The following is a 26,686-nucleotide window of genomic DNA, read 5'->3' as shown; positions in this document are numbered from 1 at the left end:
AAGGAATGTACAGGAGACGTTATTAGAACCAATGGAATGTAAATAAGAAGAAAGAAAAGTGGGTGAAGAAATAACCAGCCGTGAGCAGAAATCGAACCTACGACCTTCGAATAACGCGTTTGATGCTCTAACCACTGAGCTATCCCAGCTGCCTTCCCTCCATCCACTTTTTTGGGTTTATATGTGAATTTAGAAGTAGGAGTGTCAGTCAGCGCCATCTATAAGCCAAGCGACGAGTGTGAAACGCTCTTTTATGCGCATGTCTGGCGTCACGTAGCAAGCGAACGTATTACGAGCGGGCAGCTGATTAATAGTCCCTCGTATGCAACCTATAGACACCAAGTCTGCCAGTACGAGACTCTCGTTAATGAATAAGGGAAAGAAGTGTATACATAAGGCTAGATTTTCCGTGTTTTGACACAACATTAATGAGATTTAACAGACAGTAATGCAAAGGAATGTACAGGAGACCTTATTAGAACCAAAGGAATGTAAATAAGAAGAAAGAAAAGTGGGTGAAGGAATAACCAGCCGTGAGCAGGAATGAAACCTACGACCTTCGAATAACGCGTTCGATGTTCTAACCGCTGAGCTATCACAGCGGCCTTCCCTCCATCCACTTTTTTTGTTTATATGTGAATTTAGAAGTAGGAGTGTCAGTCAGCGCCATCTATAAGCCAAGCGACGAGTGTGAAACTTTCTTTCAAGCGCATGTCTGGCGTCACGTAGCACTTGAACTTATTACAAGCGGGCAGCTGATTAATAGTCCCTCGTATACAACCTATAGACACCAAGTCTGCCAGTACGAGACCCTCGTTAATGAATAAGGGAAAGAAGTGTATACCTAAGGGCTCGTTTTTCTGTGTTTTGACACAATATTAATGAGATTTAAGAGACAGTAGTGCAAAGGAATGTACAGGAGACGTTATTAAACCAATGGAATGTAAATAAGAAGAAAGAAAAGTGGGTGAAGAAATAACCAGCCGTGAGCAGGAATCGAACCTACGACCTTCGAATAACGCGTTTGATGCTCTAACCACTGAGCTATCACAGCTGCCTTCCCTCCATCCACTTTTTTGGGTTTATATGTGAATTTAGAAGTAGGAGTGTCAGTCAGCGGCATCTATAAGCGAAGCGACGAGTGTGAAACACTCTTTTATGCGCATGTCTGGCGTCACGTAGCACGCGAACGTATTACGAGCGGGCAGCTGATTAATAGTCCCTCGTATGCAACCTATAGACACCAAGTCTGCCAGTACGAGACTCTCGTTAATGAATAAGGGAAAGAAGTGTATACATAAGGCTCGATTTTCCGTGTTTTGACACAACATTAATGAGATTTAACAGACAGTAATGCAAAGGAATGTACAGGAGACCTTATTAGAACCAAAGGAATGTAGATAAGAAGAAAGAAAAGTGGGTAAAAAAATAACCATCCGTGAGCAGGAATCGAACCTACGACCTTCGTATAACGCGTTTGATGCTCTAACCACTGAGCTATCACAGCTGCCTTCCCTCCATCCACTTTTTTGGGTTTATATGTGAATTTAGAAGTAGGAGTGTCAGTCAGCGCCATCTAAAAGCCAAGCGACGAGTGTGAAACACTCTTTTATGCGCATGTCTGGCGTCACGTAGCACGTGAACTTATTACGAGCGGGCAGCTGATTAATAGTCCCTCGTATACAACCTATAGACACCAAGTCTGCCAGTACGAGACCCTCGTTAATGAATAAGGGAAAGAAGTGTATACATAAGGCTCGTTTTTCCATGTTTTGACACAATAATATTGAGATCTAACAGACAGTAATGCCAAGGAATGTACAGGAGAAGTTATTAGAACCAATGGAATGTAAATAAAAAGAAACAAAAGTGGGTGAAGAAATAACCAGCCGTGAGCAGGAATGGAACCTACGACCTTCGAATAACGCGTTCGATGCTCTAACTGCTGTGCTATCACAGCGGCCTTCCCTCCATCCACTTTTTTTGTTTACATGTGAATTTAGAAGTAGGAGTGCCAGTCAGCGCCATCTATAAGCCAAGCGACGAGTGTGAAACACTCTTTCATGCGCATGTCTGACGTCACATAGCACTTGACCTAATTACAAGCGGGCAGCTGATTATTAGACCCTCGTATACAACCTATAGACACCAAGTCTGCCGGTACGAGACCCTCGTTAATGAATAAGGGAAAGAAGTGTATACCTAAGGGCTCGTTTTTCCGTGTTTTGACGCAATATTAATGAGATTTAACAGACAGTAATGCAAAGGAATGTACAGGAGACGTTATTAGAACCAATGGAATGTAAATAAGAAGAAAGAAAAGTGGGTGAAAAAATAACCATCCGTGAGCAGGAATGGAACCTACGACCTTCGAATAACGCGTTCGATGCTCTAACTGCTAAGCTATCACAGCGGCCTTCCCTCCATCCACTTTTTTGTTTATATGTGAATTTAGAAGTAGGAGTGTCAGTCAGCGCCATCTATAAGCCAAGCGACGAGTGTGAAACACTCTTTCATGCGCATGTCTGGCGTCACATAGCACTTGAACATATTACAAGTGGGCAGCTGATTAATAGTCCCTCGTATACAACCTATAGACAACAAGTCTGCCAGTACGAGACCCTCGTTAATGAATAAGGGAAAGAAGTGTATACATAAGGCTCGTTTTTCCGTGTTTTGACACAATAATAATGAGATTTAACATAGAGTAATGCAAAGAATGTACAGGAGACGTTATTAGAACCAATGGAATGTAAATAAGAAGAAAGAAAAGTGGGTAAAAAAATAACCAGCCGTGAGCAGGAGTAGAACCTACGACCTTCGAATAACGCGTTCGATGCTCTAACCACTGAGCTATCACAGCGGCCTTCCCTCCATCCACTTTTTTTGTTTATATGTGAATTTAGAAGTAGGAGTGTCAGTTAGCGCCATCTATAAGCCAAGCGACGAGTGTGAACACTCTTTTATGCGCATGTCTGGCGTCACATAGCACTTGAACTTATTACAAGCGGGCAGCTGATTATTAGTCCCTCGTATACAACCTATAGACACCAAGTCTGCCAGTACGAGACCCTCGTTAATGAATAAGGGAAAGAAGTGTATACCTAAGGGCTCGTTTTTCCGTGTTTTGACACAATATTCATGAGATTTAACAGACAGTAATGCAAAGGATTGTACAGGAGACGTTATTAGAACCAATGGAATGTAAATAAGAAGAAAGAAAAGTGGGTGAAAAAATAACCATCCGTGAGCAGGAATCGAACCTACGACCTTCGTATAACGCGTTTGATGCTCCAACCACTGAGCTATCACAGCTGCCTTCCCTCCACCCACTTTTTCGGGTTTATATGTCAATTTAGAAATAGGAGTGTCAGTCAGCGCCATCTATAGGCCAAGCGACGAGTGTGAAACACTCTTTTGAGCGCATGTCTGGCGTCACGTAGCACGTGAACTTATTACGAGCGGGCAGCTGATTAATAGTCCCTCGTATACAACCTATAGACACCAAGTCTGCCAGTACGAGACCCTCGTTAATGAATAAGGGAAAGAAGTGTATACATAAGGCTCGTTTTTCCGTGTTTTGACACAATATTAATGAGATCTAACAGACAGTAATGCCAAGGAATGTACAGGAGAAGTTATTAGAACCAATGGAATGTAAATAAAAAGAAACAAAAGTGGGTGAAGAAATAACCAGCCGTGAGCAGGAATGGAACCTACGACCTTCGAATAACGCGTTCGATGCTCTAACTGCTGAGCTATCACAGCGGCCTTCCCTCCATCCACTTTTTTGGGTTTATATGTGAATTTAGAAACAGGAGTGTCAGTCAGCGCCATCTATAAGCCAAGCGACGAGTGTGAAACACTCTTTTATGCGCATGTCTGGCGTCACGTAGCACGTGAACTTATTACGAGCGGGCAGCTGATTAATAGTCCCTCGTATACAACCTATAGACACCAAGTCTGCCAGTACGAGACCCTCGTTAATGATTAAGGGAAAGAAGTGTATACATAAGGCTCGTTTTTCCGTGTTTTGACACAATAATAATGAGATCTAACAGACAGTAATGCCAAGGAATGTACAAGAGAAGTTATTAAAGCCAATGAAATGTAAATAAAAAGAAAGAAAAGTGGGTGAAGGAATAACCATCCGTGAGCAGGAATGGAACCTACGACCTTCGAATAACGCGTTTGATGCTCTAACCACTGAGCTATCACAGCTGCCTTCCCTCCATCCACTTTTTTGGGTTTATATGTGAATTTAGAAGTAGGAGTGTCAGTCAGCGCCATCTATAAGCCAAGCGACGAGTGTGAAACACTCTTTTATGCGCATGTCTGGCGTCACGTAGCACGCGAACGTATTACGAGCGGGCAGCTGATTAATAGTCCCTCGTATGCAACCTATAGACACCAAGTCTGCCAGTACGAGACTCTCGTTAATGAATAAGGGAAACAAGTGTATACATAAGGCTCGATTTTCCGTGTTTTGACACAACATTATTGAGATTTAACAGACAGTAATGCAAAGGAATGTACAGGAGACCTTATTAGAACCAAAGGAATGTAAATAAGAAGAAAGAAAAGTGGGTGAAGGAATAACCAGCCGTGAGCAGGAATGGAACCTACGACCTTCGAATAACGCGTTCGATGCTCTAACCGCTGAGCTATCACAGCGGCCTTCCCTCCATCCACTTTTTTTGTTTATATGTGAATTTAGAAGTAGGAGTGTCAGTCAGCGCCATCTATAAGCCAAGCGACGAGTGTGAAACTTTCTTTCAAGCGCATGTCTGGCGTCACGTAGCACTTGAACTTATTACAAGCGGGCAGCTGATTAATAGTCCCTCGTATACAACCTATAGACACCAAGTCTGCCAGTACGAGACCCTCGTTACTGAATAAGGGAAAGAAGTGTATACCTAAGGGCTCGATTTTCCGTGTTTTGACACAACATTAATGAGATTTAACAGACAGTAATGCAAAGGAATGTACAGGAGACCTTATTAGAACCAAAGGAATGTAGATAAGAAGAAAGAAAAGTGGGTGAAGAAATAACCAGCCGTGAGCAGAAATCGAACCTACGACCTTCGAATAACGCGTTTGATGCTCTAACCACTGAGCTATCACAGCTGCCTTCCCTCCATCCACTTTTTTGGGTTTATATGTGAATTTAGAAGTAGGAGTGTCAGTCAGCGCCATCTAAAAGCCAAGCGACGAGTGCGAAACACTCTTTTATGCGCATGTCTGGCGTCACGTAGCACGTGAACTTATTACGAGCGGGCAGCTGATTAATAGTCCCTCGTATACAACCTATAGACACCAAGTCTGCCAGTACGAGACCCTCGTTAATGAATAAGGGAAAGAAGTGTATACATAAGGCTCGTTTTTCCGTGTTTTGACACAATAATAATGAGATCTAACAGACAGTAATGCCAAGGAATGTACAGGAGAAGTTATTAGAACCAATGGAATGTAAATAAAAAGAAACAAAAGTGGGTGAAGAAATAACCAGCCGTGAGCAGGAATGGAACCTACGACCTTCGAATAACGCGTTCGATGCTCTAACTGCTGTGCTATCACAGCGGCCTTCCCTCCATCCACTTTTTTTGTTTATATGTGAATTTAGAAGTAGGAGTGTCAGTCAGCGCCATCTATAAGCCAAGCGACGAGTGTGAAACACTCTTTCATGCGCATGTCTGGCGTCACATAGCACTTGACCTTATTACAAGCGGGCAGCTGATTATTAGTCCCTCGTATACAACCTATAGACACCAAGTCTGCCGGTACGAGACCCTCGTTAATGAATAAGGGAAAGAAGTGTATACCTAAGGGCTCGTTTTTCCGTGTTTTTACGCAATATTAATGAGATTTAACAGACAGTAATGCAAAGGAATGTACAGGAGACGTTATTAGAACCAATGAAATGTAAATAAGAAGAAAGAAAAGTGGGTGAAAAAATAACCATCCGTGAGCAGGAATGGAACCTACGACCTTCGAATAACGCGTTCGTAGCTCTAACTGCTAAGCTATCACAGCGGCCTTCCCTCCATCCACTTTTTTTGTTTATATGTGAATTTAGAAGTAGGAGTGTCAGTCAGCGCCATCTATAAGCCAAGCGACGAGTGTGAAACACTCTTTCATGCGCATGTCTGGCGTCACATAGCACTTGAACATATTACAAGCGGGCAGCTGATTAATAGTCCCTCGTATACAACCTATAGACACCAAGTCTGCCAGTACGAGACCCTCGTTAATGAATAAGGGAAAGAAGTGTATACATAAGGCTCGTTTTTCCGTGTTTTGACACAATAATAATGAGATTTAACATAGAGTAATGCAAAGGAATGTACAGGAGACGTTATTAGAACCAATGGAATGTAAATAAGAAGAAAGAAAAGTGGGTAAAAAAATAACCAGCCGTGAGCAGGAGTGGAACCTACGACCTTCGAATAACGCGTTCGATGCTCTAACCACTGAGCTATCACAGCGGCCTTCCCTCCATCCACTTTTTTTGTTTATATGTGAATTTAGAAGTAGGAGTGTCAGTTAGCGCCATCTATAAGCCAAGCGACGAGTGTGAAACACTCTTTTATGCGCATGTCTGGCGTCACATAGCACTTGAACTTATTACAAGCGGGCAGCTGATTATTAGTCCCTCGTATACAACCTATAGACACCAAGTCTGCCAGTACGAGACCCTCGTTAATGAATAAGGGAAAGAAGTGTATACCTAAGGGCTCGTTTTTCCGTGTTTTGACACAATATTCATGAGATTTAACAGACAGTAATGCAAAGGAATGTACAGGAGACGTTATTAGAACCAATGAAATGTAAATAAGAAGAAAGAAAAGTGGGTGAAAAAATAACCATCCGTGAGCAGGAATCGAACCTACGACCTTCGTATAACGCGTTTGATGCTCCAACCACTGAGCTATCACAGCTGCCTTCCCTCCACCCACTTTTTCGGGTTTATATGTCAATTTAGAAATAGGAGTGTCAGTCAGCGCCATCTATAAGCCAAGCGACGAGTGTGAAACACTCTTTTGAGCGCATGTCTGGCGTCACGTAGCACGTGAACTTATTACGAGCGGGCAGCTGATTAATAGTCCCTCGTATACAACCTATAGACACCAAGTCTGCCAGTACGAGACCCTAGTTAATGAATAAGGGAGAGAAGTGTATACATAAGGCTCGTTTTTCCGTGTTTTGACACAATATTAATGAGATCTAACAGACAGTAATGCCAAGGAATGTACAGGAGAAGTTATTAGAACCAATGGAATGTAAATAAAAAGAAACAAAAGTGGGTGAAGAAATAACCAGCCGTGAGCAGGAATGGAACCTACGACCTTCGAATAACGCGTTCGATGCTCTAACTGCTGAGCTATCACAGCGGCCTTCCCTCCATCCACTTTTTCGGGTTTATATGTCAATTTAGAAATAGGAGTGTCAGTCAGCGCCACCTATGAGCCAAGCGACGTGTGTGAAACACACTTTTATGCGCTTGTCTGGCGTCACGTAGCACGTGAACTTATTACGAGCGGGCAGCTGATTAATAGTCCCTCGTATACAACCTATAGACACCAAGTCTGCCAGTACGAGACCCTCGTTAATGAATAAGGAAAAGAAGAGTATACATAAGGCTCGTTTTTCGGTGTTTTGACACAATATTATTGAGATCTAACAGACAGTAATGCCAAGGAATGTGCAGGAGAAGTTATTAGAACCAATCGAATGTAAATAAGAAGAAAGAAAAGTGGGTGAAAAATAACCTGCCGTGAGCAGGAATCGAACCTACGACCTTCGAATAAGGCGTTCGATGCTCGAACCACTGAGCTATCACAGCGGCCTTCCGTCCATCCACTTTTTTGGGTTTATATGTGAATTTAGAAGTAGAAGTGTCAGTGAGCGCCATCTATAAGCCAAGCGACGAGTGTGAAAACTCTTTTATGCGCATGTCTGGCGTCACGTAGCACGTGAACTTATTACGAGTGGGCAGCTGATTAATAGTCCCTCGTATACAACCTATAGACACCAAGTCTGCCAGTACGAGACCCTCGTTAATGAATAAGGGAAAGAAGTGTATACATAAGGCTCGTTTTTCCGTGTTTTGACACAATAATAATGAGATCTAACAGACAGTAATGCCAAGGAATGTACAGGAGAAGTTATTAAAGCCAATGAAATGTAAATAAAAAGAAACAAAAGTGGGTGAAGGAATAACCAGCCGTGAGCAGGAATGGAACCTACGACCTTCGAATAACGCGTTCGATGCTCTAACCGCTGAGCTATCACAGCGGCCTTCCCTCCATCCACTTTTTTTGTTTATATGTGAGTTTAGAAGTAGGAGTGTCAGTCAGCGCCATCTATAAGCCAAGCGACGAGTGTGAAACTTTCTTTCAAGCGCATGTCTGGCGTCACGTAGCACTTGAACTTATTACAAGCTGGCAGCTGAATAATAGTCCCTCGTATACAACCGATAGACACCAAGTCTGCCAGTACGAGACCCTCGTTAATGAATAAGGGAAAGAAGTGTATACCTAAGGGCTCGTTTTTCCGTGTTTTGACACAATATTAATGAGATTTAAGAGCCAGTAGTGCAAAGGAATGTACAGGAGACGTTATTAGAACCAATGGAATGTAAATAAGAAGAAAGAAAAGTGGGTGAAGAAATAACCAGCCGTGAGCAGGAATCGAACCTACGACCTTCGAATAACGCGTTTGATGCTCTAACCACTGAGCTATCACAGCTGCCTTCCCTCCATCCACTTTTTTGGGTTTATATTTGAATTTAGAAGTAGGAGTGTCAGTCAGCGCCATCTATAAGCCAAGCGACGAGTGTGAAACACTCTTTTATGCGCATGTCTGGCGTCACGTAGCACGCGAACGTATTACGAGCGGGCAGCTGATTAATAGTCCCTCGTATGCAACCTATAGACACCAAGTCTGCCAGTACGAGACTCTCGTTAATGAATAAGGGAAAGAAGTGTATACATAAGGCTCGATTTTCCGTGTTTTGACACAACATTAATGAGATTTAACAGACAGTAATGCAAAGGAATGTACAGGAGAACTTATTAGAACCAAAGGAATGTAAATAAGAAGAAAGAAAACTGGGTAAAAAAATAACCATCCGTGAGCACGAATCGAACCTACGACCTTCGTATAACGCGTTTGATGCTCTAACCACTGAGCTATCACAGCTGCCTTCCCTCCATCCACTTTTTTGGGTTTATATGTGAATTTAGAAGTAGGAGTGTAAGTCAGCGCCATCTAAAAGCCAAGCGACGAGTGTGAAACACTCTTTTATGCGCATGTCTGGCGTCACGTAGCACGTGAACTTATTACGAGCGGGCAGCTGATTAATAGTCCCTCGTGTACAACCTATAGACACCAAGTCTGCCAGTACGAGACCCTCGTTAATGAATAAGGGAAAGAAGTGTATACATAAGGCTCGTTTTTCCGTGTTTTGACACAATAATAATGAGATCTAACAGACAGTATTCCAAGGAATGTACAGGAGAAGTTATTAGAACCAATGGAATGTATATAAAAAGAAAGAAAAGTTGGTGAAAAAATAACCAGCCGTGAGCAGGAATGAAACCTACGACTTTCGAATAACGCGTTCGATGCTCGAACCACTGAGCTATCACAGCAGCCTTCCGTCCATCCACTTTTTTGGGTTTATATGTGAATTTAGAAGTAGAAGTGTCAGTGAGCGCCATCTATAAGCCAAGCGATGAGTGTGAAACACTCTTTTATGCGCATGTCTGGCGTCACGTAGCACGTGAACTTATTACGAGCGGGCAGCTGATTAATAGTCCCTCGTATACAACCTATAGACACCAAGTCTGCCAGTACGAGACCCTCGTTAATGATTAAGGGAAAGAAGTGTATACATAAGGCTCGTTTTTCCGTGTTTTGACACAATAATAATGAGATCTAACAGACAGTAATGCCAAGGAATGTACAAGAGAAGTTATTAAAGCCAATGAAATGTAAATAAAAAGAAAGAAAAGTGGGTGAAGGAATAACCAGCCGTGAGCAGGAATGGAACCTACGACCTTCGAATAACGCGTTTGATGCTCTAACCACTGAGCTATCACAGCTGCCTTCCCTCCATCCACTTTTTTGGGTTTATATGTGAATTTAGAAGTAGGAGTGTCAGTCAGCGCCATCTATAAGCCAAGCGACGAGTGTGAAACACTCTTTTATGCGCATGTCTGGCGTCACGTAGCACGCGAACGTATTACGAGCGGGCAGCTGATTAATAGTCCCTCGTATGCAACCTATAGACACCAAGTCTGCCAGTACGAGACTCTCGTTAATGAATAAGGGAAACAAGTGTATACATAAGGCTCGATTTTCCGTGTTTTGACACAACATTATTGAGATTTAACAGACAGTAATGCAAAGGAATGTACAGGAGACCTTATTAGAACCAAAGGAATGTAAATAAGAAGAAAGAAAAGTGGGTGAAGGAATAACCAGCCGTGAGCAGGAATGGAACCTACGACCTTCGAATAACGCGTTCGATGCTCTAACCGCTGAGCTATCACAGCGGCCTTCCCTCCATCCACTTTTTTTGTTTATATGTGAATTTAGAAGTAGGAGTGTCAGTCAGCGCCATCTATAAGCCAAGCGACGAGTGTGAAACTTTCTTTCAAGCGCATGTCTGGCGTCACGTAGCACTTGAACTTATTACAAGCGGGCAGCTGATTAATAGTCCCTCGTATACAACCTATAGACACCAAGTCTGCCAGTACGAGACCCTCGTTACTGAATAAGGGAAAGAAGTGTATACCTAAGGGCTCGATTTTCCGTGTTTTGACACAACATTAATGAGATTTAACAGACAGTAATGCAAAGGAATGTACAGGAGACCTTATTAGAACCAAAGGAATGTAGATAAGAAGAAAGAAAAGTGGGTGAAGAAATAACCAGCCGTGAGCAGAAATCGAACCTACGACCTTCGAATAACGCGTTTGATGCTCTAACCACTGAGCTATCACAGCTGCCTTCCCTCCATCCACTTTTTTGGGTTTATATGTGAATTTAGAAGTAGGAGTGTCAGTCAGCGCCATCTAAAAGCCAAGCGACGAGTGCGAAACACTCTTTTATGCGCATGTCTGGCGTCACGTAGCACGTGAACTTATTACGAGCGGGCAGCTGATTAATAGTCCCTCGTATACAACCTATAGACACCAAGTCTGCCAGTACGAGACCCTCGTTAATGAATAAGGGAAAGAAGTGTATACATAAGGCTCGTTTTTCCGTGTTTTGACACAATAATAATGAGATCTAACAGACAGTAATGCCAAGGAATGTACAGGAGAAGTTATTAGAACCAATGGAATGTAAATAAAAAGAAACAAAAGTGGGTGAAGAAATAACCAGCCGTGAGCAGGAATGGAACCTACGACCTTCGAATAACGCGTTCGATGCTCTAACTGCTGTGCTATCACAGCGGCCTTCCCTCCATCCACTTTTTTTGTTTATATGTGAATTTAGAAGTAGGAGTGTCAGTCAGCGCCATCTATAAGCCAAGCGACGAGTGTGAAACACTCTTTCATGCGCATGTCTGGCGTCACATAGCACTTGACCTTATTACAAGCGGGCAGCTGATTATTAGTCCCTCGTATACAACCTATAGACACCAAGTCTGCCGGTACGAGACCCTCGTTAATGAATAAGGGAAAGAAGTGTATACCTAAGGGCTCGTTTTTCCGTGTTTTTACGCAATATTAATGAGATTTAACAGACAGTAATGCAAAGGAATGTACAGGAGACGTTATTAGAACCAATGAAATGTAAATAAGAAGAAAGAAAAGTGGGTGAAAAAATAACCATCCGTGAGCAGGAATGGAACCTACGACCTTCGAATAACGCGTTCGTAGCTCTAACTGCTAAGCTATCACAGCGGCCTTCCCTCCATCCACTTTTTTTGTTTATATGTGAATTTAGAAGTAGGAGTGTCAGTCAGCGCCATCTATAAGCCAAGCGACGAGTGTGAAACACTCTTTCATGCGCATGTCTGGCGTCACATAGCACTTGAACATATTACAAGCGGGCAGCTGATTAATAGTCCCTCGTATACAACCTATAGACACCAAGTCTGCCAGTACGAGACCCTCGTTAATGAATAAGGGAAAGAAGTGTATACATAAGGCTCGTTTTTCCGTGTTTTGACACAATAATAATGAGATTTAACATAGAGTAATGCAAAGGAATGTACAGGAGACGTTATTAGAACCAATGGAATGTAAATAAGAAGAAAGAAAAGTGGGTAAAAAAATAACCAGCCGTGAGCAGGAGTGGAACCTACGACCTTCGAATAACGCGTTCGATGCTCTAACCACTGAGCTATCACAGCGGCCTTCCCTCCATCCACTTTTTTTGTTTATATGTGAATTTAGAAGTAGGAGTGTCAGTCAGCGCCATCTATAAGCCAAGCGACGAGTGTGAAACACTCTTTTATGCGCATGTCTGGCGTCACATAGCACTTGAACCTATTACAAGCGGGCAGCTGATTATTAGTTCCTCGTATACAACCTATAAACACCAAGTCTGCCAGTACGAGACCCTCGTTAATGAATAAGGGAAAGAAGTGTATACCTAAGGGCTCGTTTTTCCGTGTTTTCACACAATATTCATGAGATTTAACAGACAGTAATGCAAAGGAATGTACAGGAGACGTTATTAGAACCAATGGAATGTAAATAAGAAGAAAGAAAAGTGGGTGAAAAAATAACCATCCGTGAGCAGGAATCGAACCTACGACCTTCGTATAACGCGTTTGATGCTCCAACCACTGAGCTATCACAGCTGCCTTCCCTCCACCCACTTTTTCGGGTTTATATGTCAATTTAGAAATAGGAGTGTCAGTCAGCGCCATCTATAAGCCAAGCGACGAGTGTGAAACACTCTTTTGAGCGCATGTCTGGCGTCACGTAGCACGTGAACTTATTACGAGCGGGCAGCTGATTAATAGTCCCTCGTATACAACCTATAGACACCAAGTCTGCCAGTACGAGACCCTCGTTAATGAATAAGGGAGAGAAGTGTATACATAAGGCTCGTTTTTCCGTGTTTTGACACAATATTAATGAGATCTAACAGACAGTAATGCCAAGGAATGTACAGGAGAAGTTATTAGAACCAATGGAATGTAAATAAAAAGAAACAAAAGTGGGTGAAGAAATAACCAGCCGTGAGCAGGAATGGAACCTACGACCTTCGAATAACGCGTTCGATGCTCTAACTGCTGAGCTATCACAGCGGCCTTCCCTCCATCCACTTTTTCGGGTTTATATGTCAATTTAGAAATAGGAGTGTCAGTCAGCGCCACCTATGAGCCAAGCGACGTGTGTGAAACACACTTTTATGCGCTTGTCTGGCGTCACGTAGCACGTGAACTTATTACGAGCGGGCAGCTGATTAATAGTCCCTCGTATACAACCTATAGACACCAAGTCTGCCAGTACGAGACCCTCGTTAATGAATAAGGAAAAGAAGAGTATACATAAGGCTCGTTTTTCGGTGTTTTGACACAATATTATTGAGATCTAACAGACAGTAATGCCAAGGAATGTGCAGGAGAAGTTATTAGAACCAATCGAATGTAAATAAGAAGAAAGAAAAGTGGGTGAAAAATAACCTGCCGTGAGCAGGAATCGAACCTACGACCTTCGAATAAGGCGTTCGATGCTCGAACCACTGAGCTATCACAGCGGCCTTCCGTCCATCCACTTTTTTGGGTTTATATGTGAATTTAGAAGTAGAAGTGTCAGTGAGCGCCATCTATAAGCCAAGCGACGAGTGTGAAAACTCTTTTATGCGCATGTCTGGCGTCACGTAGCACGTGAACTTATTACGAGTGGGCAGCTGATTAATAGTCCCTCGTATACAACCTATAGACACCAAGTCTGCCAGTACGAGACCCTCGTTAATGAATAAGGGAAAGAAGTGTATACATAAGGCTCGTTTTTCCGTGTTTTGACACAATAATAATGAGATCTAACAGACAGTAATGCCAAGGAATGTACAGGAGAAGTTATTAAAGCCAATGAAATGTAAATAAAAAGAAACAAAAGTGGGTGAAGGAATAACCAGCCGTGAGCAGGAATGGAACCTACGACCTTCGAATAACGCATTCGATGCTCTAACCGCTGAGCTATCACAGCGGCCTTCCCTCCATCCACTTTTTTTGTTTATATGTGAGTTTAGAAGTAGGAGTGTCAGTCAGCGCCATCTATAAGCCAAGCGACGAGTGTGAAACTTTCTTTCAAGCGCATGTCTGGCGTCACGTAGCACTTGAACTTATTACAAGCTGGCAGCTGAATAATAGTCCCTCGTATACAACCGATAGACACCAAGTCTGCCAGTACGAGACCCTCGTTAATGAATAAGGGAAAGAAGTGTATACCTAAGGGCTCGTTTTTCCGTGTTTTGACACAATATTAATGAGATTTAAGAGCCAGTAGTGCAAAGGAATGTACAGGAGACGTTATTAGAACCAATGGAATGTAAATAAGAAGAAAGAAAAGTGGGTGAAGAAATAACCAGCCGTGAGCAGGAATCGAACCTACGACCTTCGAATAACGCGTTTGATGCTCTAACCACTGAGCTATCACAGCTGCCTTCCCTCCATCCACTTTTTTGGGTTTATATTTGAATTTAGAAGTAGGAGTGTCAGTCAGCGCCATCTATAAGCCAAGCGACGAGTGTGAAACACTCTTTTATGCGCATGTCTGGCGTCACGTAGCACGCGAACGTATTACGAGCGGGCAGCTGATTAATAGTCCCTCGTATGCAACCTATAGACACCAAGTCTGCCAGTACGAGACTCTCGTTAATGAATAAGGGAAAGAAGTGTATACATAAGGCTCGATTTTCCGTGTTTTGACACAACATTAATGAGATTTAACAGACAGTAATGCAAAGGAATGTACAGGAGAACTTATTAGAACCAAAGGAATGTAAATAAGAAGAAAGAAAAGTGGGTAAAAAAATAACCATCCGTGAGCAGGAATCGAACCTACGACCTTCGTATAACGCGTTTGATGCTCTAACCACTGAGCTATCACAGCTGCCTTCCCTCCATCCACTTTTTTGGGTTTATATGTGAATTTAGAAGTAGGAGTGTAAGTCAGCGCCATCTAAAAGCCAAGCGACGAGTGTGAAACACTCTTTTATGCGCATGTGTGGCGTCACGTAGCACGTGAACTTATTACGAGCGGGCAGCTGATTAATAGTCCCTCGTGTACAACCTATAGACACCAAGTCTGCCAGTACGAGACCCTCGTTAATGAATAAGGGAAAGAAGTGTATACATAAGGCTCGTTTTTCCGTGTTTTGACACAATAATAATGAGATCTAACAGACAGTATTCCAAGGAATGTACAGGAGAAGTTATTAGAACCAATGGAATGTAAATAAAAAGAAAGAAAAGTTGGTGAAAAAATAACCAGCCGTGAGCAGGAATGAAACCTACGACTTTCGAATAACGCGTTCGATGCTCGAACCACTGAGCTATCACAGCAGCCTTCCGTCCATCCACTTTTTTGGGTTTATATGTGAATTTAGAAGTAGAAGTGTCAGTGAGCGCCATCTATAAGCCAAGCGATGAGTGTGAAACACTCTTTTATGCGCATGTCTGGCGTCACGTAGCACGTGAACTTATTACGAGCGGGCAGCTGATTAATAGTCCCTCGTATACAACCTATTGACACCAAGTCTGCCAGTACGAGACCCTCGTTAATGAATAAGGGAAAGAAGTGTATACATAAGGCTCGTTTTCCCGTGTTTTGACACAATAACAATGAGATCTAACAGACAGTAATGCCAAGGAATGTACAGGAGAAGTTATTAAAGCCAATGAAATGTAAATAAAAAGAAACAAAAGTGGGTGAAGGAATAACCAGCCGTGAGCAGGAATGGAACCTACGACCTTCGAATAACGCGTTCGATGCTCTAACCGCTGAGCTATCACAGCGGCCTTCTCTCCATCCACTTTTTTGTTTATATGTGAATTTAGAAGTAGGAGTGTCAGTCAGCGCCATCTATAAGCCAAGCGACGAGTGTGAAACTTTCTTTCAAGCGCATGTCTGGCGTCACGTAGCACTTGAACTTATTACAAGTGGGCAGCTGATTAATAGTCCCTCGTATACAACCTATAGACACCAAGTCTGCCAGTACGAGACCCTCGTTAATGAATAAGGGAAAGAAGTGTATACCTAAGGGCTCGTTTTTCCGTGTTTTGACACAATATTAATGAGATTTAAGAGCCAGTAGTGCAAAGGGATGTACAGGAGACGTTATTAGAGCCAATGGAATGTAAATAAGAAGAAAGAAAAGTGGGTGAAGAAATAACCAGCCGTGAGCAGGAATCGAACCTACGACCTTCGAATAACGCGTTTGATGCTCTGACCACTGAGCTATCACAGCTGCCTTCCCTCCATCCACTTTTTTGGGTTTATATGTGAATTTAGAAGTAGGAGTGTCAGTCAGCGCCATCTATAAGCCAAGTGACGAGTGTGAAACACTCTTTTATGCGCATGTCTGGCGTCACGTAGCACGCGAACTTATTACGAGCGGGCAGCTGATTAATAGTCCCTCGTATGCAACCTATAGACACCAAGTCTGCCGGTACGAGACTCTCGTTAATGAATAAGGGAAAGAAGTGTATACATAAGGCTCGTTTTTCCGTGTTTTGACACAATAATAATGAGATCTAACAGACAGTAATGCCAAGGAATGTACAGGAGAAGTTATTAGAACCAATGGAATGTAAATAAAAAGAAAGAAAAGTTGGTGAAAAAATAACCATCTGTGAGCAGGAATCGAACCTACAACCTTCGTGTAACGCGTTTGATGCTCCAACCACTGAGCTATCACAGCTGCCTTCCCTCCACCCACTTTTCTGGGTTTATATGTGAATTTAGAAGTAGAAGTGTCAGTGAGCGCCATCTATAAGCCAAGCGACGAGTGTGAAACACTTTTTTATGCGCATGTCTGGCGTCACGAAGCACGTGAACTTATTACGAGTGGGCAGCGGATTAATAGTCTCTCGTATACAACCTATAGACACCAAGTCTGCCAGTACGAGACCCTCGTTAATGAACAAGGGAAAGAAGTGTATACATAAGGCTCGTTTTCCCGTGTTTTGACACAATAATAATGAGATCTAACAGACAGTAATGCCAAGGAATGTACAGGAAAAGTTATTAAAGCCAATGAAATGTAAATAAAAAGAAACAAAAGTGGGTGAAGGAATAACCAGCCGTGAGCAGGAATGGAACCTACGACCTTCGAATAACGCGTTCGATGCTCTAACCGCTGAGCTATCACAGCGGCCTTCCCTCCATCCACTTTTTTTGTTTATATGTGAATTTAGAAGTAGGAGTGTCAGTCAGTGCCATCTATAAGCCAAGCGACGAGTGTGAAACTTTCTTTCAAGCGCATGTCTGGCGTCACGTAGCACTTGAACCTATTACAAGCGGGCAGCTGATTAATAGTCCCTCGTATACAACCTATAGACACCAAGTCTGCCAGTACGAGACCCTCGTTAATGAATAAGGGAAAGAAGTGTATACCTAAGGGCTCGTTTTTCCGTGTTTTGACACAATATTAATGAGATTTAAGAGACAGTAGTGCAAAGGAATGTACAGGAGACGTTATTAGAACCAACGGAATGTAAATAAGAAGAAAGAAAAGTGGGTGAAGAAATAACCAGCCGTGAGCAGGAATCGAACCTACGACCTTTGAATAACGCCTTTGATGCTCTAACCACTGAGCTATCACAGCTGCCTTCCCTCCATCCACATTTTTGGGTTTATATGTGAATTTAGAAGTAGGAGTGTCAGTCAGCGCCATCTATAAGCCAAGCGACGAGTGTGAAACTTTCTTTCAAGCGCATGTCTTGCGTCACGTAGCACTTGAACTTATTACAAGCGGGCAGCTGATTAATAGTCCCTCGTATACAACCTATAGACACCAAGTCTGCCAGTACGAGACCCTCGTTAATGAATAAGGGAAAGAAGTGTATACCTAAGGGCTCGTTTTTCCGTGTTTTGACACAATAATAATGAGATTTAAGAGACAGTAGTGCAAAGGAATGTACAGGAGACGTTATTAGAACCAATGGAATGTAAATAAGAAGAAAGAAAAGTGGGTGAAGAAATAACCAGCCGTGAGCAGGAATCGAACCTACGACCTTTGAATAACGCGTTTGATGCTCTAACCACTGAGCTATCACAGCTGCCTTCCCTCCATCCACTTTTTTGGGTTTATATGTGAATTTAGAAGTAGGAGTGTCAGTCAGCGCCATCTATAAGCCAAGCGACGAGTGTGAAACACTCTTTTATGCGCATGTCTGGCGTCACGTAGCACGCGAACGTATTACGAGCGGGCCGCTGATTAATAGTCCCTCGTATGCAACCTATAGACACCAAGTCTGCCAGTACGAGACTCTCGTTAATGAATAAGGGAAAGAAGTGTATACATAAGGCTCGATTTTCCGTGTTTTGACACAACATTAATGAGATTTAACAGACAGTAATGCAAAGGAATGTACAGGAGAACTTATTAGAACCAAAGGAATGTAAATAAGAAGAAAGAAAAGTGGGTAAAAAAATAACCATCCGTGAGCAGGAATCGAACCTACGACCTTCGTATAACGCGTTTGATGCTCTAACCACTGAGCTATCACAGCTGCCTTCCCTCCATCCACTTTTTTGGGTTTATATGTGAATTTAGAAGTAGGAGTGTAAGTCAGCGCCATCTAAAAGCCAAGCGACGAGTGTGAAACACTCTTTTATGCGCATGTCTGGCGTCACGTAGCACGTGAACTTATTACGAGCGGGCAGCTGATTAATAGTCCCTCGTGTACAACCTATAGACACCAAGTCTGCCAGTACGAGACCCTCGTTAATGAATAAGGGAAAGAAGTGTATACATAAGGCTCGTTTTTCCGTGTTTTGACACAATAATAATGAGATCTAACAGACAGTATTCCAAGGAATGTACAGGAGAAGTTATTAGAACCAATGGAATGTAAATAAAAAGAAAGAAAAGTTGGTGAAAAAATAACCAGCCGTGAGCAGGAATGAAACCTACGACTTTCGAATAACGCGTTCGATGCTCGAACCACTGAGCTATCACAGCAGCCTTCCGTCCATCCACTTTTTTGGGTTTATATGTGAATTTAGAAGTAGAAGTGTCAGTGAGCGCCATCTATAAGCCAAGCGATGAGTGTGAAACACTCTTTTATGCGCATGTCTGGCGTCACGTAGCACGTGAACTTATTACGAGCGGGCAGCTGATTAATAGTCCCTCGTATACAACCTATAGACACCAAGTCTGCCAGTACGAGACCCTCGTTAATGAATAAGGGAAAGAAGTGTATACATAAGGCTCGTTTTCCCGTGTTTTGACACAATAACAATGAGATCTAACAGACAGTAATGCCAAGGAATGTACAGGAGAAGTTATTAAAGCCAATGAAATGTAAATAAAAAGAAACAAAAGTGGGTGAAGGAATAACCAGCCGTGAGCAGGAATGGAACCTACGACCTTCGAATAACGCGTTCGATGCTCTAACCGCTGAGCTATCACAGCGGCCTTCTCTCCATCCACTTTTTTTGTTTATATGTGAATTTAGAAGTAGGAGTGTCAGTCAGCGCCATCTATAAGCCAAGCGACGAGTGTGAAACTTTCTTTCAAGCGCATGTCTGGCGTCACGTAGCACGCGAACTTATTACGAGGGGGCAGCTGATTAATAGTCCCTCGTATGCAACGTATAGACACCAAGTCTGCCGGTACGAGACTCTCGTTAATGAATAAGGGAAAGAAGTGTATACATAAGGCTCGTTTTTCCGTGTTTTGACACAATAATAATGAGATCTAACAGACAGTAATGCCAAGGAATGTACAGGAGAAGTTATTAGAACCAATGGAATATAAATAAAAAGAAAGAAAAGTTGGTGAAAAAATAACCATCTGTGAGCAGGAATCGAACCTACAACCTTCGTATAACGCGTTTGATGCTCCAACCACTGAGCTATCACAGCTGCCTTCCCTCCACCCACTTTTTTGGGTTTATATGTGAATTTAGAAGTAGAAGTGTCAGTGAGCGCCATCTATAAGCCAAGCGATGAGTGTGAAACACTCTTTTATGCGCATGTCTGGCGTCACGTAGCACGTGAACCTATTACGAGCGGGCAGCTGATTAATAGTCCCTCGTATACAACCTATAGACACCAAGTCTGCCAGTACGAGACCCTCGTTAATGAATAAGGGAAAGAAGTGTATACATAGGGCTCGTTTTCCCGTGTTTTGACACAATAATAATGAGATCTAACAGACAGTAATGCCAAGGAATGTACAGGAGAAGTTATTAAAGCCAATGAAATGTAAATAAAAAGAAACGAAAGTGGGTGAAGGAATAACCAGCCGTGAGCAGGAATGGAACCTACGACCTTCGAATAACGCGTTCGATGCTCTAACCGCTGAGCTATCACAGCGGCCTTCCCTCCATCCACTTTTTTTGTTTATATGTGAATTTAGAAGTAGGAGTGTCAGTCAGCGCCATCTATAAGCCAAGCGACGAGTGTGAAACTTTCTTTCAAGCGCATGTCTGGCGTCACGTAGCACTTGAACTTATTACAAGCGGGCAGCTGATTAATAGTCCCTCGTATACAACCTATAGACACCAAGTCTGCCAGTACGAGACCCTCGTTAATGAATAAGGGAAAGAAGTGTATACCTAAGGGCTCGTTTTTCCGTGTTTTGACACAATATTAATGAGATTTAAGAGCCAGTAGTGCAAAGGGATGTACAGGAGACGTTATTAGAGCCAATGGAATGTAAATAAGAAGAAAGAAAAGTGGGTGAAGAAATAACCAGCCGTGAGCAGGAATCGAACCTACGACCTTCGAATAACGCGTTTGATGCTCTAACCACTGAGCTATCACAGCTGCCTTCCCTCCATCCACTTTTTTGGGTTTATATGTGAATTTAGAAGTAGGAGTGTCAGTCAGCGCCATCTATAAGCCAAGTGACGAGTGTGAAACACTCTTTTATGCGCATGTCTGGCGTCACGTAGCACGCGAACTTATTACGAGCGGGCAGCTGATTAATAGTCCCTCGTATGCAACCTATAGACACCAAGTCTGCCGGTACGAGACTCTCGTTAATGAATAAGGGAAAGAAGTGTATACATAAGGCTCGTTTTTCCGTGTTTTGACACAATAATAATGAGATCTAACAGACAGTAATGCCAAGGAATGTACAGGAGAAGTTATTAGAACCAATGGAATGTAAATAAAAAGAAAGAAAAGTTGGTGAAAAAATAACCATCTGTGAGCAGGAATCGAACCTACAACCTTCGTGTAACGCGTTTGATGCTCTAACCACGGAGCTATCACAGCTGCCTTCCCTCCATCCACTTTTTTGGGTTTATATGTGAATTTAGAAGTAGGAGTGTCAGTCAGCGCCATCTATAAGCCAAGCGACGAGTGTGAAACACTTTTTTATGCGCATGTCTGGCGTCACGAAGCACGTGAACTTATTACGAGTGGGCAGCGGATTAATAGTCTCTCGTATACAACCTATAGACACCAAGTCTGCCAGTACGAGACCCTCGTTAATGAATAAGGGAAAGAAGTGTATACCTAAGGGCTCGTTTTTCCGTGTTTTGACACAATATTAATGAGATTTAAGAGCCAGTAGTGCAAAGGGATGTACAGGAGACGTTATTAGAGCCAATGGAATGTAAATAAGAAGAAAGAAAAGTGGGTGAAGAAATAACCAGCCGTGAGCAGGAATCGAACCTACGACCTTCGAATAACGCGTTTGATGCTCTAACCACTGAGCTATCACAGCTGCCTTCCCTCCACCCACTTTTTTGGGTTTATATGTGAATTTAGAAGTAGAAGTGTCAGTGAGCGCCATCTATAAGCCAAGCGACGAGTGTGAAACACTTTTTTATGCGCATGTCTGGCGTCACGAAGCACGTGAACTTATTACGAGTGGGCAGCGGATTAATAGTCTCTCGTATACAACCTATAGACACCAAGTCTGCCAGTACGAGACCCTCGTTAATGAACAAGGGAAAGAAGTGTATACATAAGGCTCGTATTCCCGTGTTTTGACACAATAATAATGAGATCTAACAGACAGTAATGCCAAGGAATGTACAGGAAAAGTTATTAAAGCCAATGAATCGTAAATGAAAAGAAACAAAAGTGGGTGAAGAAATAACCAGCCGTGAGCAGGAATCGAACCTACGACCTTCGAATAACGCGTTCGATGCTCTAACCGCTGAGCTATCACAGCGGCCTTCCCTCCATCCACTTTTTTTGTTTATATGTGAATTTAGAAGTAGGAGTGTCAGTCAGCGCCATCTATAAGCCAAGCGACGAGTGTGAAACTTTCTTTCAAGCGCATGTCTGGCGTCACGTAGCACTTGAACCTATTACAAGCGGGCAGCTGATTAATAGTCCCTCGTATACAACCTATAGACACCAAGTCTGCCAGTACGAGACCCTCGTTAATGAATAAGGGAAAGAAGTGTATACCTAAGGGCTCGTTTTTCCGTGTTTTGACACAATATTAATGAGATTTAAGAGCCAGTAGTGCAAAGGGATGTACAGGAGACGTTATTAGAGCCAATGGAATGTAAATAAGAAGAAAGAAAAGTGGGTGAAGAAATAACCAGCCGTGAGCAGGAATCGAACCTACGACCTTCGAATAACGCGTTTGATGCTCTAACCACGGAGCTATCACAGCTGCCTTCCCTCCATCCACTTTTTTGGGTTTATATGTGAATTTAGAAGTAGGAGTGTCAGTCAGCGCCATCTATAAGCCAAGTGACGAGTGTGAAACACTCTTTTATGCGCATGTCTGGCGTCACGTAGCACGCGAACTTATTACGAGCGGGCAGCTGATTAATAGTCCCTCGTATGCAACCTATAGACACCAAGTCTGCCGGTACGAGACTCTCGTTAATGAATAAGGGAAAGAAGTGTATACATAAGGCTCGTTTTCCCGTGTTTTGACACAATAATAATGAGATCTAACAGACAGTAATGCCAAGGAATGTACAGGAAAAGTTATTAAAGCCAATGAAATGTAAATAAAAAGAAACAAAAGTGGGTGAAGGAATAACCAGCCGTGAGCAGGAATGGAACCTACGACCTTCGAATAACGCGTTCGATGCTCTAACCGCTGAGCTATCACAGCGGCCTTCCCTCCATCCACTTTTTTTGTTTATATGTGAATTTAGAAGTAGGAGTGTCAGTCAGCGCCATCTATAAGCCAAGCGACGAGTGTGAAACTTTCTTTCAAGCGCATGTCTGGCGTCACGTAGCACTTGAACCTATTACAAGCGGGCAGCTGATTAATAGTCCCTCGTATACAACCTATAGACACCAAGTCTGCCAGTACGAGACCCTCGTTAATGAATAAGGGAAAGAAGTGTATACCTAAGGGCTCGTTTTTCCGTGTTTTGACACAATAATAATGAGATTTAAGAGACAGTAGTGCAAAGGAATGTACAGGAGACGTTATTAGAACCAACGGAATGTAAATAAGAAGAAAGAAAAGTGGGTGAAGAAATAACCAGCCGTGAGCAGGAATCGAACCTACGACCTTCGAATAACGCGTTCGATGCTCTAACCGCTGAGCTATCACAGCGGCCTTCCCTCCATCCACTTTTTTGTTTATATGTGAATTTAGAAGTAGGAGTGTCAGTCAGCGCCATCTATAAGCCAAGCGACGAGTGTGAAACTTTCTTTCAAGCGCATGTCTGGCGTCACGTAGCACTTGAACTTATTACAAGCGGGCAGCTGATTAATAGTCCCTCGTATACAACCTATAGACACCAAGTCTGCCAGTACGAGACCCTCGTTAATGAATAAGGGAAAGAAGTGTATACCTAAGGGCTCGTTTTTCCGTGTTTTGACACAATATTAATGAGATTTAAGAGCCAGTAGTGCAAAGGGATGTACAGGAGACGTTATTAGAGCCAATGGAATGTAAATAAGAAGAAAGAAAAGTGGGTGAAGAAATAACCAGCCGTGAGCAGGAATCGAACCTACGACCTTCGAATAACGCGTTTGATGCTCTAACCACGGAGCTATCACAGCTGCCTTCCCTCCATCCACTTTTTTGGGTTTATATGTGAATTTAGAAGTAGGAGTGTCAGTCAGCGCCATCTATAAGCCAAGTGACGAGTGTGAAACACTCTTTTATGCGCATGTCTGGCGTCACGTAGCACGCGAACTTATTACGAGCGGGCAGCTGATTAATAGTCCCTCGTATGCAACCTATAGACACCAAGTCTGCCGGTACGAGACTCTCGTTAATGAATAAGGGAAAGAAGTGTATACATAAGGCTCGTTTTTCCGTGTTTTGACACAATAATAATGAGATCTAACAGACAGTAATGCCAAGGAATGTACAGGAGAAGTTATTAGAACCAATGGAATGTAAATAAAAAGAAAGAAAAGTTGGTGAAAAAATAACCATCTGTGAGCAGGAATCGAACCTACAACCTTCGTGTAACGCGTTTGATGCTCCAACCACTGAGCTATCACAGCTGCCTTCCCTCCACCCACTTTTTTGGGTTTATATGTGAATTTAGAAGTAGAAGTGTCAGTGAGCGCCATCTATAAGCCAAGCGACGAGTGTGAAACACTTTTTTATGCGCATGTCTGGCGTCACGAAGCACGTGAACTTATTACGAGTGGGCAGCGGATTAATAGTCTCTCGTATACAACCTATAGACACCAAGTCTGCCAGTACGAGACCCTCGTTAATGAACAAGGGAAAGAAGTGTATACATAAGGCTCGTTTTCCCGTGTTTTGACACAATAATAATGAGATCTAACAGACAGTAATGCCAAGGAATGTACAGGAAAAGTTATTAAAGCCAATGAAATGTAAATAAAAAGAAACAAAAGTGGGTGAAGGAATAACCAGCCGTGAGCAGGAATGGAACCTACGACCTTCGAATAACGCGTTCGATGCTCTAACCACTGAGCTATCACAGCTGCCTTCCCTCCATTCACTTTTTTGGGTTTATATGTGAATTTAGAAGTAGGAGTGTAAGTCAGCGCCATCTAAAAGCCAAGCGACGAGTGTGAAACACTCTTTTATGCGCATGTCTGGCGTCACGTAGCACGTGAACTTATTACGAGCGGGCAGCTGATTAATAGTCCCTCGTATACAACCTATAGACACCAAGTCTGCCAGTACGAGACCCTCGTTAATGAATAAGGGAAAGAAGTGTATACATAAGGCTCGTTTTTCCGTGTTTTGACACAATAATAATGAGATCTAACAGACAGTATTCCAAGGAATGTACAGGAGAAGTTATTAGAACCAATGGAATGTAAATAAAAAGAAAGAAAAGTTGGTGAAAAAATAACCAGCCGTGAGCAGGAATGAAACCTACGACTTTCGAATAACGCGTTCGATGCTCGAACCACTGAGCTATCACAGCAGCCTTCCGTCCATCCACTTTTTTGGGTTTATATGTGAATTTAGAAGTAGAAGTGTCAGTCAGCGCCACCTATAAGCCAAGCGACGTGTGTGAAACACACTTTTATGCGCTTGTCTGGCGTCACGTAGCACGTGAACTTATTACGAGCGGGCAGCTGATTAATAGTCCCTCGTATACAACCTATAGACACCAAGTCTGCCAGTACGAGACCCTCGTTAATGAATAAGGAAAAGAAGAGTATACATAAGGCTCGTTTTTCCGTGTTTTGACACAATATTAATGAGATCTAACAGACAGTAATGCCAAGGAATGTGCAGGAGAAGTTATTAGAACCAATGGAATGTAAATAAGAAGAAAGAAAAGTGGGTGAAAAATAACCCGCCGTGAGCGGGAATCGAACCTACGACCTTCGAATAACGCGTTCGATGCTCGAACCACTGAGCTATCACAGCGGTCTTCCGTCCATCCACTTTTTTGGGTTTCTATGTGAATTTAGAAGTAGAAGTGTCAGTGAGCGCCATCTAAAAGCCAAACGACGAGTGTGAAACACTCTTTTATGCGCATGTCTGGCGTCACGTAGCACGTGAACTTATTACGAGCGGGCCGCTGATTAATAGTCCCTCGTATACAACCTATAGACACCAAGTCTGCCAGTACGAGACCCTCGTTAATGAATAAGGGAAAGAATTGTATACATAAGGCTCGTTTTTCCGTGTTTTGACACAATAATAATGAGATCTAACAGACAGTAATGCCAAGGAATGTACAGGAGAAGTTATTAGAACCAATGGAATGTAAATAAAAAGAAAGAAAAGTTGGTGAAAAAATAACCAGCCGTGAGCAGGAATGAAACCTACGACTTTCGAATAACGCGTTCGATGCTCGAACCACTTAGCTATCACAGCGGCCTTCCGTCCATCCACTTTTTTGGGTTTATATGTGAATTTAGAAGTAGAAGTGTCAGTCAGCGCCACCTATGAGCCAAGCGACGTGTGTGAAACACACTTTTATGCGCTTGTCTGGCTTCACGTAGCACGTGAACTTATTACGAGCGGGCAGCTGATTAATAGTCCCTCGTATACAACCTATAGACACCAAGTCTGCCAGTACGAGACCCTCGTTAATGAATAAGGGAAAGAAGTGTATACTTAAGGCTCGTTTTTCCGTGTTTTGACACAATAATAA

The 26,686-nt window shown here is 42.7% G+C and overlaps 1 protein-coding gene and 2 non-coding genes across 7 annotated transcripts in view; all 3 read right to left on the bottom strand.

Annotated features, from left to right (window-relative positions):
• LOC119170217 (venom metalloproteinase BumaMPs1) overlaps nt 1-26,686 on the bottom strand; it is a 336,963-nt gene that overhangs the window by 242,246 nt on the left and 68,031 nt on the right. The window lies entirely within an intron of this gene.
• On the bottom strand, nt 7,771-7,843 carry TRNAR-CCU (transfer RNA arginine (anticodon CCU)). The gene has a single exon. It is a non-coding gene; the product is annotated as a tRNA-Arg (tRNA).
• On the bottom strand, nt 13,656-13,728 carry TRNAR-CCU (transfer RNA arginine (anticodon CCU)). Its single transcript has one exon. It is a non-coding gene; the product is annotated as a tRNA-Arg (tRNA).

Source organism: Rhipicephalus microplus, chromosome 3, assembly GCF_043290135.1.
Source record: "Rhipicephalus microplus isolate Deutch F79 chromosome 3, USDA_Rmic, whole genome shotgun sequence".
In the NCBI taxonomy this organism is placed as follows: domain Eukaryota; kingdom Metazoa; phylum Arthropoda; class Arachnida; order Ixodida; family Ixodidae; genus Rhipicephalus; species Rhipicephalus microplus.
Note: the sequence above shows the minus strand (reverse complement) of the source record. Positions and strands in the feature narration are given on the sequence as shown.